Genomic DNA, 14,632 nt, shown 5'->3' with positions numbered 1-14,632 from the left:
CTGTCTCCCACGTCCGTGTAAGCTTCCCGGTGGGCAAATGACCACAGCACCACCCCCACTGCCAGCTTCCCTATGGGATTTTTCTGAGTTTTAACTGCTGTGGCAGTGCGGTGCTCAGCAAGACACACACACCATCGGGGCTAACTAACCAGCAGGTGTTTTTACCACTAGCGATACAACGCGTGGAAATTCACGCTTTACAAAATCATGTCAACGACCGCCTTTATTCGATCTTGGCAATAAGGACTGTCAAGACAGACATTATTTATTCCCATTCCACAGATTAGAAAACTGAGAAACGTCCCTTGGCTCACCCAAATCAGCCACCTAAGGGCCAAAGCTGGGACTCAAACCCATAGTGCTTTCAATCATAAACAGCCCAGGGATCGAACGGAATGGTCGAATCTAGCGTTGAGGAAAGGGTAGGATCTCACACTGGTTTCCTGTCTTCCTTTCTCCAGAGCATTGCAACATGTGCCTGTCATCCTGAGCGGGTGTGACGGGAACAGGCCACTGCCTCTCTGACCACATGCTCATCTTCATGTCGCAAGACAACGGAGTGGTGGGATCATCTCGGCTAAGCCCCCGGAGCTAGCCCTGCAAATGGCCCCAGAACTGACCTGCCTCACGACACATTACGGCTGCCCACCTCCTGCAAGGAGCTGATTGTCCTGGGAGCCACCAGTCCCTTGCTTCCATCTCTTAAATGTGCCTGGAGTTTAGAATTTTTAGTCACAAAAATAATTAGCTACCAGAATGGCTAGGAAAATGCCCTTTTTATAAAACCCATTCATTTAAAGTACTTCTGAGCATGGTTACACTAACCTTTTTTTTTTTTTTTTTTTTTGCTATAGTATCAAATCTAATCTCCGGCTAATCCAGTAAGCGCTGAAGACCACACCCCACTCAACAGATGTTTACTGATGGCATCGCTCGCTGCCGGGCAGGCCTGAGCAGCGGCGGTGGGCACGGTGGTGCGGCGCGGTCCTTCACCTGGCAGCCGGTCAGGTGCGGGAGGTGCGGGCAGTGTCACCGGATAAGGGTGCACGTTCCTCCCTCCCTCTCCCCTGCCTCCCTCTCTCCTCCTTCCCTCCTCTCTGTCTTCCTTCCTTCAGCTCTTGGTTTAGCCTCTGCCGGGCGGCAAACCCAGGGTATACAGGGGTGGGTACATTAGACATACGCCTGTGCTTCACGGCTTCCCACAGGAGAAAAGAGACAAATCGTAAACAAGGTAAACAACGCGGTGAAGCCCCCATTCGGGGCCTGGCACACAAGAGGCAACAGAGGCCGCAGAATGGCGCTGTGTTCTGTGGGGCAGATGCGGGTGGCACTCGGGCTCGAAGCCGTGTCGCGTCCCCCCCACCCTTGTTAGTGGCCTCAGATCCCTCTTCTGCTCAAGCAGGACCTCACAATGGCTCATTGGTGTGGCTTGGTTGGCGCTTTCTCTTACACATTCTGTTGCTTCGCACAGAAACACTACTATCTTTCTCGGTCCCTTCGGAGGCACTGTTTTTGTCATCCGAGCCTCCAAAGCCTTCTGTTCTGTGCAGATGCTGGTGACAGAGGGTGGTAGAGAGTCCCCTGGCAAAATGACGAGTCGGTCCTTCTAACAAAGACAAACAGCCGGCCAGATGTGTCGGAGAGGCAGGCTTGCAAATAGCGCGAGATACTAGGCTTTCTGGATTGTGCTGGACACACAGCCGTCCCTCTCAGAGTGGGTTCGCCATTGTCACCCGCTGGAATGCAGGGAGGAAGCGGGTCCTTCTCTTCCTGCCGTCACAGCTCTGGGGGCAGAGCAACTTTCCTCTGGGACACGGGGGGCCCCCCGGCCTCCCATCAGCAGCAGGAGATGGAAACAGGCAGAATCGGAGAAAGGATCCTTTTTCTTTGAGCCTTTGCCCCGGAAACCAGGCACATCCAGAACCTGATCCGGAATAGATTTTGCAAAGAGTGTTAGACAGCCAGCCAGAAATCAATCGCCCCTTCCACTCATGTCGGAAAGAACTGGGCACACACTGGGGCCTGTTGAGGCCGCACTGTCGACCATGACCCCAAATGGCATTCAGAATGAATGGTCTTACGGGGCGGGGGTGGGGCAGCCAAGCATCTGTCACCTCTAGTCCCAGGAAAACCTCAGCTTCCCAGGGGGTGTGAGTGGGCTTTCTCACAACACGTTTCCCTGTGTGAATTTAGACTATCGGTGCTACTGGGGTTACATATAGGAATGATTCAAATTCAATTTAAGAGACAAACAGGCTGAACCTCACCAGCAGACAGGGTCCCTCCCTTGCTTACCCACGCGTTCTTCCTCTTGTCTCCGCTCCTTCTTTTTCGAATGGTGACATCGATGCCTTCCTTTAGGACACATCCTTAGTAGGACATCATCTCTGGGACGGGGCTACCAGGATCTCTCCGGACCTCGCCCAACTGGGTGATAACTGCAGGCCGGGGGAGGCACCATCAAAGGTAGACCATGAGTTTTCCAAAACTAAGAGCTTATTTCATTATACAAGTGATAACATGACCCTGGTGGGAACAGAAACATACGATATTATAATGACAAAGAAGGAAAAATCCTAGTAATCCTTGGGGGGAAACCACTACTAATTTTTTATATTTATTTTATTTTTTTTATATTTATCTATATTTTATTCCCAGAATTTTCTCCATGTTTGCGTATTTGTGCGTGTGATTTTTGAAAGGATGCATGATAGGGCTTTATCCTCCCTCATGGACACCCCTGTCTGTGTGGTAATTAAGCTGCTTACATATCCTATTGGAAAGCCTTGCTGAGCGCATTGTCACATGTGTCCGTGGGGCTCTATTTCCTGAGATCAATTTCTGCCAGTAAGTCTGCTGGGTCTAGAACTGCTGGCACTTGACTGTTGATTCCTATGCCCAGAAGGTCATCGGAGAGGCTGACAACATCCAGCCCCACGACAGGAGAGTGCTCTGTGCGACCCGCAGGCCGCCGGGGGAAGAGCGCACGGATTTCACGGGAAGATGAACGGGAGCAGGGAATGTCCTCCTCCTCCTCCATCTCCTCCTCCTCCTTCTTTAAATTGTATTTATTTGACAGAGAGAGAGAGAGAGAGCAAGTGGGGGAGGGCAGAGAAAGAAAGAAGGATCGCGCTGAGCAGGGAGCCCGACGCGGGGCTCCATCCCAGGACCCCGGGATCAGGACCCGAGCCGGAGGCAGACGTGCCCCGCGCAGTCGTCTTCCCTGGTTTGCCCCGAGCGCCGCAGCCTGGGGAGTCGCTCGCCGCGCGGACCAAGAGCGTGGGCCGCGCAAGGTCAAGGGATTCGCCCAAGCGCACGCGATCCGGTTCGTCCCGTCGGAGGTTTTACCAAGCGCGAGACGCGCCCTGATTCCCGGGCTGGAAAGGAAGCTGGGCCTGGTGACACCACCAGACGCCGCTGATGAAAGGCCACTGGGAAGTGGACTGAAAGGCTGACCTTAGACAAGCTGACGTCTGAAAATATACGCATCCTTTGCGCACGGACTCTGGGAGGGATCGCGGGGCTGGAGCGCGGCGGGAGCCCCGGGCCTCCCCCCGCAACACGCGGGCTGCCGGGGCCGCGCGGCTGGAACCACACAGACGCTCCCGGCCACCGCCTCGCCCGCCGCAGCCCCAGCAGCCGCGGGTGACCGCAAAGAAACCCACGCTCAGGCGGGGGCAGACGGGACAGACTTCTCCTGCCGGGGCTCAGCATCCGCCTAAAACCGAGAGACTGAATAAAAGACACCAAGAGAATCAACAGTGTTCTCAGGGATGGGGCCTTGTGCTGCAGAAGAGACGTGCTCCAGAGAGGAGACAGCTGGCAAGTGGGGCCCGGGGGTGGAGATGCCGCGGGGGTTCTGGGAGAAGTCTTTGGAGAGGAAGGTAGGGTCCGGGGAACAAGGTCCCGGGTTCAGGCCTCCCCTGGTGCAAAGGAAAGGTGTTCCTACCCTCAGGATGACAGGGGCACACTGTGCTTCAGGAGAAGGGTCGTTTCCACAAAGTGATACAAGAAGCACTCCGGGGGCTGCAGTGGACATGGGAGGGCAGCCGTGTCCTCACGTCCCCCTCACACTGTGACAAGTAAGCATCAGCCAGGTGTGGCTCGTTGACCCCACGCTCAGGACCGGGGAGGACGCAAGCGGTGTGCGCAGGTAGGATCAACTCAGAAGAGTGAAGGCACGTAGGGAGGACGTTGACCTCCAAGTTGAGGCGTACACACTTGGTCACTCTCCGCAGTGGCAGGAGTCATCTTGACACTGGGAAGGGAAGGCCAAGGACGCTGGAGGCCTCTCGGCCGCGGTCCCTCTAGGCCTCCACACCAGGGTCCATAACTACCCGTCTCCCACCTTTTCCCTTTCTGGGGCAGCTTGCACTTGTCGTGCTGTTGCTCGAAGCCTGGGGTCGGCCTTGCAGGAGCAGAGGGGAGCCCGCGCCCTCCCCCGGTGCCGGAACACCGGGAAGGCGACCACAGGGTCAGGCAGTGGAGGACAAGCCTGCGGAAGAGACGGAGGAGGAACAGAAGTGGAAGAAATCACAGCAGCGTGTGCTGTCCCAGAAGCCACCAGAAGGTCATTCAAGAAGAGAGAAGGCTTCTGAGAAGCCCCGTTAGATGGCACCTGAAGTGCTGGGAGAGCAGAGATCGTGGTAAGAGCAGAAATACGCTGACTAGGGTCATCTTCTGGTTCCTTCCCAAGAGAACCCACTTTCATCCGGGTGGGCGTCATGTCGCCCGACTGCAGTGGCCACCATGCCATGAGGCCTGGTTGAAGGGGCTCCCTGGCCTCCAGACTCTTTTGGAGATTTGAAAGATCACACTTGGCCTTTGTCCCTTTTGCGCTGTCAGAAGACTGTCTGACAGATGAACAACCATTGTGCGACCGTTCGAAGATAAAGTGACCTGCTAAGAAGGGCATTACAGCAAGATAGAACCGCCGGGGCCATCTCGGCGTCTCATAGCCACCAAGTCAACCTTGGGCTTCCCGTGACATCAAACCAATTCCAAATAAACTGTAACTCGCTTCGCTGGGTTTTCTCTCCTCCCAGCCCAGCTCCACCACCACCGGTGATGCCATCTCCTGAGTGAGCTCTGCTTTGCAGCGGTCCGGGGGTCTGCCTGGAAAGCAGGTCCATGAAGAGCACATGTTCGGGGCACGATGGTCACCGGGAAATAGTGGGGGATGGGTTCTAAGTCGGTGGGACAAGATGGGCGCCAAAGCCCGGGGAAGGAGGTGGCTTTAACTTCAGTGGAAAGGCTCTTCTGGAAACAGGGAAGGAGGGAGCGGGAGCAAGGCATACAGCCGTGGGTAAATGGTGAGTGCCCCCACGGGAAGAGATGCGCGAGGCTGCCCGCAGCCCTCTGCAGAGGGGAGGTTGGCGGGGCGGCCAGGGCGGTCCAGCGGGCAGCAGGTGACAAGAGCCTCGGCCGGGGGATCCCACTGCAGCCAGAGAGGAAGGATGAGCTTTTAAGAAGTTTTAGCTTTAAGACTTCCTTCTTCTGATCTCATCACCACCCCCTACACATCTGCCGGAAGGGACCCTTCACTGCTGTCCCCTGTCCCGCTCCCTCCCAGCCCCAGCCCTGCCCCCGCCTTTCTGTGCTGTCGGAGGGGCTCGGGTTCAGCAACCCGTCTGCCGGCTTCTCTGTCTCGGCAGCACAGAGGTGAGCGTGTCCTGCTCCGAGATGCCTCAGCACATGCAGTGAGGGTCTCATACGCCCTCCCTCTCTCGTGTCCCTGTCATCTCTTACCCTGACCTGTCACAGTCCGTGTCCTGGTTGCACCCTCCATGAGATGACAAAACCATGACCTCTGGACCATGGTGCTCTTCCCATCACTGTGCGGTCCTGCAGGGGCACCGCCATTTCCCGTTGTACACGTGCCTTCCAGAGGACACGCCGAGAGCCCGGTGTGGAGGCAAGCGGAGAAGGAAAGAGGTGACCAAAGCCGATGGTTAGGTTCTGAGAGCAGAAGGCGAATGGTCATCACTGACGAGCCGGGTTCCGGAGGGAGGTGATGGATCGCTGTTTGGCCTGTGTGAGTCTGGGAAGACTTTGACGCTAAGCGGGGGACCAGGTTTCTGACCCCCCCACCTCTCCCAGGCTGCTCTCGCTCCTCCCTCCCCCAGGGAAGCTTCCGCTCACAGGCAGTCATGGGAGGAAAATGCGAGGAGTTCTGTGAGGACACTCTTTTTAAAGCATCCTAGGACATTTTGTTTCGTATGTCAGTTGTCGTTTTGAAATGTCCCCAAACAATGCTCTCCCATGGGAAATAGAGTGAGCTCTGGGGCCAGATGCCATGTGGGGGCCTACATCGTGGGGTTCTCGTGAGGATTAAAGAAGTCGGTATGTGCCGGTTTCTCCAGCAGTGTCCGGCCCACGGTGAACAGTGGGGAAGTCAGAATAAAACGCTTCCTGCCAGGTTCACTGTTATTTGCGGGTGAGCCTGGGAAGACGGTGAGAACCCAGGGGGAGGGTCATTTGTCTAAAGCCTTTTAGACAGAAGCCTTTCTGGTCGCATAAGACAAGAAAGGAGATGGTCCGGGAAATTTCCTCACGTGGGTTATTTGGGATGGAGCACGCGTCGTCCACTGGGAAGGTTACTTAGAGCCAGCGCTGGCTGGATTCAAACTCTCCCGTTTCCCACCCGCGGCTCTGGGAAATAAGGCCCCATTGTCTCCCTCTGGAAGCTAAGGACAAAGTTTTTCTCAGTCTCCAAAGAAGGCGGAAAAAAACAAAGCCTGGGGCAGAGCAGATGCTCTCTGTGCTAACTGTCCAACTTCCCCTTTCTCGCTGAGGATTTTTTAGAGGAAACAGCCTTGCTTTGGGGTTTTCACTGTCTTCTCCTGAATGGATTTACTGTGCGATAGGCCGATTCTGAGGACAGCTCGCAGGGGCTGCGAGCTACGTGGGCACAGGAGAGGAGCGGAAGTGAGTGCGGGGACTTCATGGCCTGCTCTGCCCCCGCAAGCCCAGTCTCTCTGTTACATGTGCAGGGGCTTCCCCTCTGCACACAGAGAGTTTCCCGGGGCTCCAGATCGTCAACATCTAATACTTCGGTACCTTCAGCGGAACATCTCTTGTCGTGAACAGTCCCCAGAGGTCCGCCTGGACGGAGCTGTCACCTTCGCACAGGGACATGGCTGAGCTCAACTTAGCTTCAAATAGGAGGCCCCAACTGCCTCCGCGGCCAAACGAGCTGGCTATAGTGACTTGTTTTGTCTGTAGCGATCCAGAGACTTCAGATTTCAGCTGGCTCCAGAAAGCTCTGCCCTTTTAAACAAAGAAGAAGAAGAAGGAAGAAATCAAAGCAAAACAAAACATCTCTAGGTGACCAATTCTTTAAAAAAACAGATTTCCTCATCCACGAGGCACATGCCCAGAGCACTTCTGATAGCTGCACCGTATGTTTGCTGTTTTTCTTTATGACTCAACATGTCTGGGATTAGATTCCCATGAATGTGCTGCAAATCGCTGTGAAGTCATTAGATTTTCAAACACGGGGCTCGGGGAGATGTCTTTCCTAATGTGATAATTAATTCCATGTGTCAAGTTAGCTGTGCTACAGTGCCCAGACCTCTGGTCCGGCATTATTCTAGATGTCTCTGTGAATGTATTTTTAAGATGAGATTAGCATTTAAATCAGTAGATGTTGAATAAAACAGTTTATCTTCCTCCATGTGGGTGGGCCTCATCTAATCAGTTGAAGGTTCTGAGATTAAAAAACCAGGAGGCGGGAATTCTGCCGGCAGACAGCATTTGGACTCAAACAGCAACATCATCAATTCGGTGGGTCTCCAGCCCCCTAGACAACAGCAGACATTGGACATGAGAGCCCCACAGTCTCACAGTCTCTCAGGGTTAATGATTCTCTGGAGAAACGGAACTGATTGGATGGGGTAGGTACACAACATGTAACCCTTGGACGTACTTAACTAAACTCCTGCTGGCTGTGCATCCGACACTCACGCTTACCCGGCTGCCCGCGTTTTATCCAGCAGCACTGACAGGAGGGCCCAGCCCGTTCCCCCCATGGGTTATCTAAGCCCTGCTCTCTCCTCCAGTGGCGGGCCCTGGCTCTCAGCTGCATCCCCACCTGGCGAAGCCACCAGTCCCTTGTCACCCCTCAATGCCCATCACCTCCACTCTGGTCATCACAACAGAACGACGCTCAGACCCTTCGTAAATTCCTTTGAGAGATCATGACCTCATTCTGTCTGATGTGGCTGAGGACAGGCTGTCCCTATATTACCAAATCTGGGGGACACAACCATCTGCTGGGTCACTGTGCCTTCTCTACCTGACCTCCTGCCTCTGTCCCACCTCGCCAGGCTGACAGCTCCATGTCAGAATACTCACATAAGAGGAAAAGGGACTGAGATTCAGTACTACAGTCGCCCATGTTTGCAGAATGAAAATCTGAAGCTATTCTTCCTGCCGGAGGTAAAAATAATCCTAAGATGTCAGAGATCAAAGTCCTGGGACATCGTCCGTGACTGCTTGTCTGACGTTCTGCCCTTGCACTCCCCTGTTCCTGGGTGGGGGTGAAGGGCGGTAGTTCGGGTCTGTAGGCACAGCAGCCGTAAGAAGGAGGTGCTCATACCCCGCACGCTTACAGGTGAGCTCGCTCACCCGCACAGGACTCAGAGCTTCCTGGGGTCCGTAGTGAGTCCTGGACACTGGGCCTGGCCATCGGGCCTCCAAGTCACCTGCCTGAACTTCTGGAGGTGAGAAAACTTTATGAGAGGGCTACGGTGTTGTTTTTAATGTTCCTCCAGAAAAGTGGCTCTCAGTCCTTCCTTGACTTACAGAGCAGCGCAGGAAGAGCGGGCGAAGGAAGTGGGGCAGGGGGAGGGTCCTGCAGCACGCCGGCCAGCGTCGGGCAGCCACGATTCTGAGTCTGCTCCTGGGTCCCACTGACGCGGACTCAGACACGGTGAGCCCCCCAGGACTGTCTCTTGAGGGCAGGCAGCAGCCGGAAGGCCAGGGCCTGCGGAGCCCTGAGCTTCCTATGTGGAGGGACATAAGGAGCCGGGGAGGTTGGAGAGGGAGCCGCTCGCACCCGCGGCAGGGGCAGGACAGGGAAATGTCGTCTTCCCTCCTCTCGGGGGCCCTGGCTGACAGGGACAGGCTCACAGGGAAAAGCACACACATTCACTGAATATGAGTGATACAGTTCTATATTATGTAAGTAATAAGTGATGAGTTCTATATTATGTAAGCGGCAGAAGGGAGGCGGTGAGCGCTGACCGTGGCTGGGCGAGGTGTGGGGCAGTGGTGGACAAACAGGACAGGTCCAGTGTGAGGGGGGCACGACTAGACTTAGCTGGTTCCCATTCTCTGGGGCCCCCGTGTCTTCTGAGTTAAGGACAGTAAGGATGTGTGGTTCCTCGGGAAGGGGGAGGGTCTGCACCTGCTTTGGGCTGGGTGCGGGGAGGTCCGACGGGCCTGCCTGCTTCTGCCCTTTTCTCAACGTCCTTCAGTACCGCTTGGGGCTGTATTTGGGCTTGGATGTAGGAGGATTCTGCTCCCCTTTCCCATGGCTGCTGATCCAAGGGCCAAGGACAAAACAGAAGAGATAGATGGTAAGCGAGCCAGGACGGGCGGGGCAGGGATGCGACCCTCAGACCCTGGGAGGGCCTAACCACTTTCTCAAGTTAGACAACTTCCCTGTTTACGTTTGCAAAGTCATGCTGTCCCACTGGGTACCCCTTCCTCTAGAGATCTGTTTTCTCTAAGTCTTTAAATTCGCATTCTCTGGTCTTGCTGAGATCCCTGAAATGTGGCTTCCCCGTGATCCTCTCTGGGAAAGTCAGCCTCCCCTAAGGAGCTCTGCCCCACCCCTCCCGTCCTGAGACACGGAGGCTGGTCCAGCAATACCTCATTTACTCTAAACAGGCAGGTGCACCCCCTCTACACCCCAACACCTGACCGGTCTGGCTGTTCCGGACTCAGAAATCCCAAGACCAGAGAGAGTGCGCAGCCCGCCCAGCTCTGTGTTCCTCTGCCCCGGCAGTAATTCTGAAAACAGTCTTTCCTCTCTGGAGAGCTGAGCTCTCTGGTGCAGACAGAAAACGTCCTCTGGGTGAAAGCGGCCTCGGGACCAGAGCTGTCTGCATGATTAGTCAGGGTGTGTCTTCCTTGTGAGGATGCTGGTGCCGCCTTCCGGGCCCGGAGAAGCCAGAAGAACCATGGAGAAGGACATGCTTTTGCTTCTCCTGGAACGGGCTTCTCCGCACGTATGTCCGTCCTGCTTCAGAGTCAGGTGTCCTTGCCGCTCTCCGACGTCTCTTCCTGGCTCCTGGGAGGGGGCAAGCCGGTGCAGGGCTCTGAAGGGTCCGCGCACATGGTTTTCACACTGGCTGTCTGTACTGAGCGCCACTCAGACAGGCTCCTCGGTAGGAGCTCGTTGGAGGAGTCTGACTTGTGAGTGCATCTGACCCACCCTGGGCTCTGGGCTCCCCTGGGGGTGGGTGGGAGCCAGCCCAGGAATGCTCTGGGTCCTTATCAGTACCCCTCCCTCCCCCAGGAATCCTCCCGAAACTGGCCCTGCAAAGATACCTGCCTTCAACAAAAAGGCAAACATCAAAGTCCGTAACTTTCCCAACTGGTTTGGATTCCTCCAGGCTTCACTTGCAAAGCTGACCGCGCTCCACAAGTTCCAGATGCTTCCTTCTTCCCGGGGAGGGCGTCCTTCACCCTCCACAGTGGTCCCCCCGCCCCGGGCTGGCTGAGGACTTCTTGGGGCTCCTCCCGTTGTGTTCTTCTGGTTTCTGGCTAGAGTCCTTATTTGAGCGTGTGTGAATGAGTGCCTGTGTGTGAACGTGTGAGCGTGTCTGTGCACATGAGGGTATCTGTGTGAGTTTGTGGGAGCATGAGTGTAAACAGGTATGAGTGTGAGCGTGGGCATGTGCGTGTGAGTCGTGACCGTGGGCGTGGGAGCACGTGTACATGTAAGTGTAGAAGTGTGCGTGTGTGTGAGTTGGCATGTGTGAGTACAAGTATGAGTGTGCTTGTGAGTGTGCAAGTGTGTGTCACCGTTCGTGAGTGTAAGTGAGCATGTGTGCGTGTGACTGTGCCCTTGTGAGCCCGTGTATGCATGTGAGCTCGGGCATGTACGTGTGAGTGCGTGAGCGTGCGTGTGCATGCGTGTGAGCAGGGGCATGTGCGTGTGCACACGGTCGTGCAAGCTTGCATGTGTGCGTGTGAGCGAGGCTCACACTGTGCCGCAGTGAGTGCCGGAGGGAACGTGTCGGTGACAGGGTGCAGGGAGGAGTACTCCTTAGCTCCTGCTCTTCCTTTTTATTTGTTTGGAGAAGAGTTTCTCCTTCCGACAGACCCAGCGAGAACTGGGTTTCACCTTTCATTGAAAAACTGTTCAAGCTCCCAAGGACTTCCTTGGGGTTCCTGGAAGGTGCTGGTTAGCTGGAGGCTGGAGGGCCTGGCCCTCTTTCAGAACAAAGGAGCCCTCGATTTACACCTCAATGGGGCGGCTAGATCAAGTTCAAGCTTTCCATTAACCCCTCCTGGCCATAATGACTTCCTCACCCCAGCTAATTAACAAATATGAGTGTGCCACCAAATGGATTCCTGGGGGTGGCTTTGGTGTGGTCCCTGGCTGCTAGCATGAGTGTGAGCCCCTTTGTTCTCCAGTCACTTCTCCTGTGGGCTCCCAGCACTTTGAATCTCAAATGAGCCGCCTAATTAATCCCCAGGACTCTCCTGGGGGAGGGGAGGGCCTGTCCATTATCTTCCCTCTGCAGATAGTAACAACTCAGAGGGCTGGGCTGAGGTCACCGGAGAATTAGCATCGGAGCAAGAATAAAATTCCCACTTCCCAAACCCCTCTACTCCTATCCCGTTCCCTAGACCACACGGTTTCATCCTCTTGCTAGAAAATGAGTCAACACAGCCAAGCCTCCGTGCGTGCGTCAAAATGAATGACTATCCCAGAAACACGGGCTGGTGGCCGTCACACAGTTGGGAAGGGGACCAACGCGTGGTTCGTTTGGTGGAGATGTCTTACGGGGAGGCTTTCAGACCCCGTTTTCAAATAAGTCTCCACGAAAGAAGAGTCACTCACAGGAGCCAAGGGGTCCCCGCGAACAGGTGTCTGGGGGCCCAGGACGGGTGCGTGGCCTGCTTGCTTTGACCGCCCTCTCCCAGTGGTCACGGTTGTGCTCTGCTGGAGGAGGAAACACTCCGAAGGGCTGAACACTGGTCTGTGATTTCTGGAACGAGATGTTGTCACCGGAAAGGATGTCCACCCAAGCCGTGATCTTTCAACGGCACCAGGCTTCATGAAGCACCGGGGCAGGACGGGCCGGTTCCATGAGCCGTGAATGGGATCACAGGCAGGCACATGTCCCAAAGTGACTTGGGGGTGACCTTTCCCATGGGCTCATTCGGAAAATCAGAAAGGTCTTGCTGATCTCTTGATTCCCTGCAGCTCAAGTGACCGGGGACAGTGTGATCACGCCGGTCGTGTTTATCTTAGTTTTGATGGTCGATTGTCAGAGACTCCTAAGTGGGCACCCCACGCTCTTGGTAACATAAACAAGTTCTCAAACAGATTGTGGGAACTGAGTAATGAGTCACAAGAGATGCCTTCAGTCAAGTCACTAGAATGGAATCCCAGCGTAGACCTCGTAGACCTCGTGGTAAAGCCAGAGTTCTCGGATAATGCAAACACATTCTTTGGATCCCAGGTTCCCGCTGGGTTTCAGGATGGCAGAGAGGGACAGCTTGCTGACCCCAGGAGCTGTTCCCTGCCGGGAGTGTCCAGGGAGGGTTGCAGGAAACACGAACGTGATTCTGGGTTTTGTGATGTCTGCTTTGAGAATGAAGAAAAAGAGATTAATACAGATCTCATACTATTCTAGATGCACAGTTATTACCAACTTGCTGCCCCAAAAATGCTTACACTTATTATTAATGGGTTTGAGGTGATTACCAAAGAAATGGGCATTCTTTACATTTCAGAAATTGCAAGCCCTAAGAGGCATTCCATTTATCATGCACTTAACTTCCGAGACAGAATGAATCATTCTCCTGATAATTATCAAAGCTGAGTGTTTGCGGAAGAAACACCCTCTCCATAAATCTTAAAAATTGCATATCCTTATAAGTGAAATCGCCCCTCAAAATTTGGAAGTCACTGCAAACACGTATGGACTATTTAAAGCTGACAAATGGTAAACAGGAATGTCATTGATTTCACGAGCCCTGAAAAAGCACCTTCCTCCCCTCACCCCACCCCACCCCACCCCAAGTCCCATGTTGCCTTTGATGAATTAGTTGATTATTTCAAACAACATCGTTGCCCGAAGAGGCGCTAACATGAGTGATGGAGGCCTGTCGCTTCTCGCGAATTGCGTTCAGGAGATCGGCCTGTGACCGCTCGCGCGCGGCCCTGACTTTATGCAGCGGGACCCCCGCGTCATCACCCCGGCCTCATCACCGGGGCTCCCCGGTACCTGAACGACGGCCGCGCGCCCCGACGCGCAGACCTCCTCTCGCGCAACTAACCTGTATTCCCGAGGGGCCGGAAAGGTGATTCATCAGCGGGAAACCGTTCATTTGTTTATCCTCCAGGTTTAAGTTTTCCAATTTTTTTGAGATTTAAGAGAAAAACAGGAAAGTAGGGAGAGAGGGAGAAAAGAAGATCGGTGACATTTTCAGCGAAGAGACGCAGAGATGGAGAATTCTGACAAGTTCGGGAAGTTCAAGGACGACCCACTCTTGCGCACTAGCAAAGCCAAGCCCAGGGGTGACAGGACAGGACAAGTGGAAGGAGCGACAGGGGTCCCGGACGGGACTTCAGTCGTGCGCCGGGGTGCTGCGGGTGCTCAGGGGGGAGGGGTCCCCCGCGGCCCCGCTGCATCACAGGGGTCTGGATTCGGTGAGAATATGGCAGCATTGAAGCTAGGAAATGAGAGTATGGCCCTGTCCTGGGAAATGTTGTAAGGAGTACGCTGCCCATCCGCTGTGTCCGTGTACCTTGTCCCACGGGGATGTGGCCGGGGCAGCTGTCTGCACTCACCTCCCGGAGCCTCAGCCCTGCACCTGCTCCCAGCTCAAGGCTGTCAGGCCGGAGCTTCCCACCTCCCAGGCCGCACCCCAAGGACCAGTGGCCTGCCCTTGCTGATTGTGGCAGTGGCAAGGATCCTGTGGCACGTTCAGTGGATTATCCACTCTGCCACATGGGATTTCTTGCTTATGCCGCTCGGGACATCTCACCAGAGCGCTAAGTAAAAATGCCTTAAAATTGACATTACCTCAGAGTAATTTTGGGTGACCAAGATTTACAACTTTCATCTTTTTAAAACGCTGTACAAATACTGGAAAAGTTTGTGTATCAGAATCTGGGATTTAAAGAATATTAACTTTCGACTCTTTTTTTATTATCACGAGATCTATTATATTTCTACAGATTTCAAAACTTCTTTTATTTAAACGAATACCCACAGCACGGCACTTCCAAAGACATGACGTTGGGTATGTGGAAATGTCCAACCCATAAGAATTAGAGAAAGAGGATGACGTCAGTTCATGTTCTGAGCGCCCAGCTTCACGCGTGCCCCCGAAGACAGTCTTGCTCCATCTGCGCGGCCTGCGCGGCCCTCCCTGGGGGCAC

The 14,632-nt window shown here is 54.5% G+C and overlaps 1 long non-coding RNA gene across 1 annotated transcript; it reads right to left on the bottom strand.

The window, feature by feature from the left end:
- Positions 1-224: 224 nt before the first annotated feature.
- LOC309848972 lies at positions 225-9,504 on the bottom strand. Its single transcript, XR_014303380.1, has 4 exons — positions 8,356-9,504; positions 7,060-7,269; positions 2,296-2,526; positions 225-1,924 (listed from the first exon to the last, which is right to left on the bottom strand). It is a non-coding gene; the product is annotated as an uncharacterized lncRNA (long non-coding RNA).
- Positions 9,505-14,632: the final 5,128 nt, after the last annotated feature.

This window comes from Mustela nivalis (assembly GCF_964662115.1).
Source record: "Mustela nivalis genome assembly, chromosome: 15".
NCBI classification, from domain to species: domain Eukaryota; kingdom Metazoa; phylum Chordata; class Mammalia; order Carnivora; family Mustelidae; genus Mustela; species Mustela nivalis.
The sequence above is the reverse complement of the archived record's forward strand: the minus strand, read 5'-3'. Positions and strand labels throughout refer to the sequence as shown.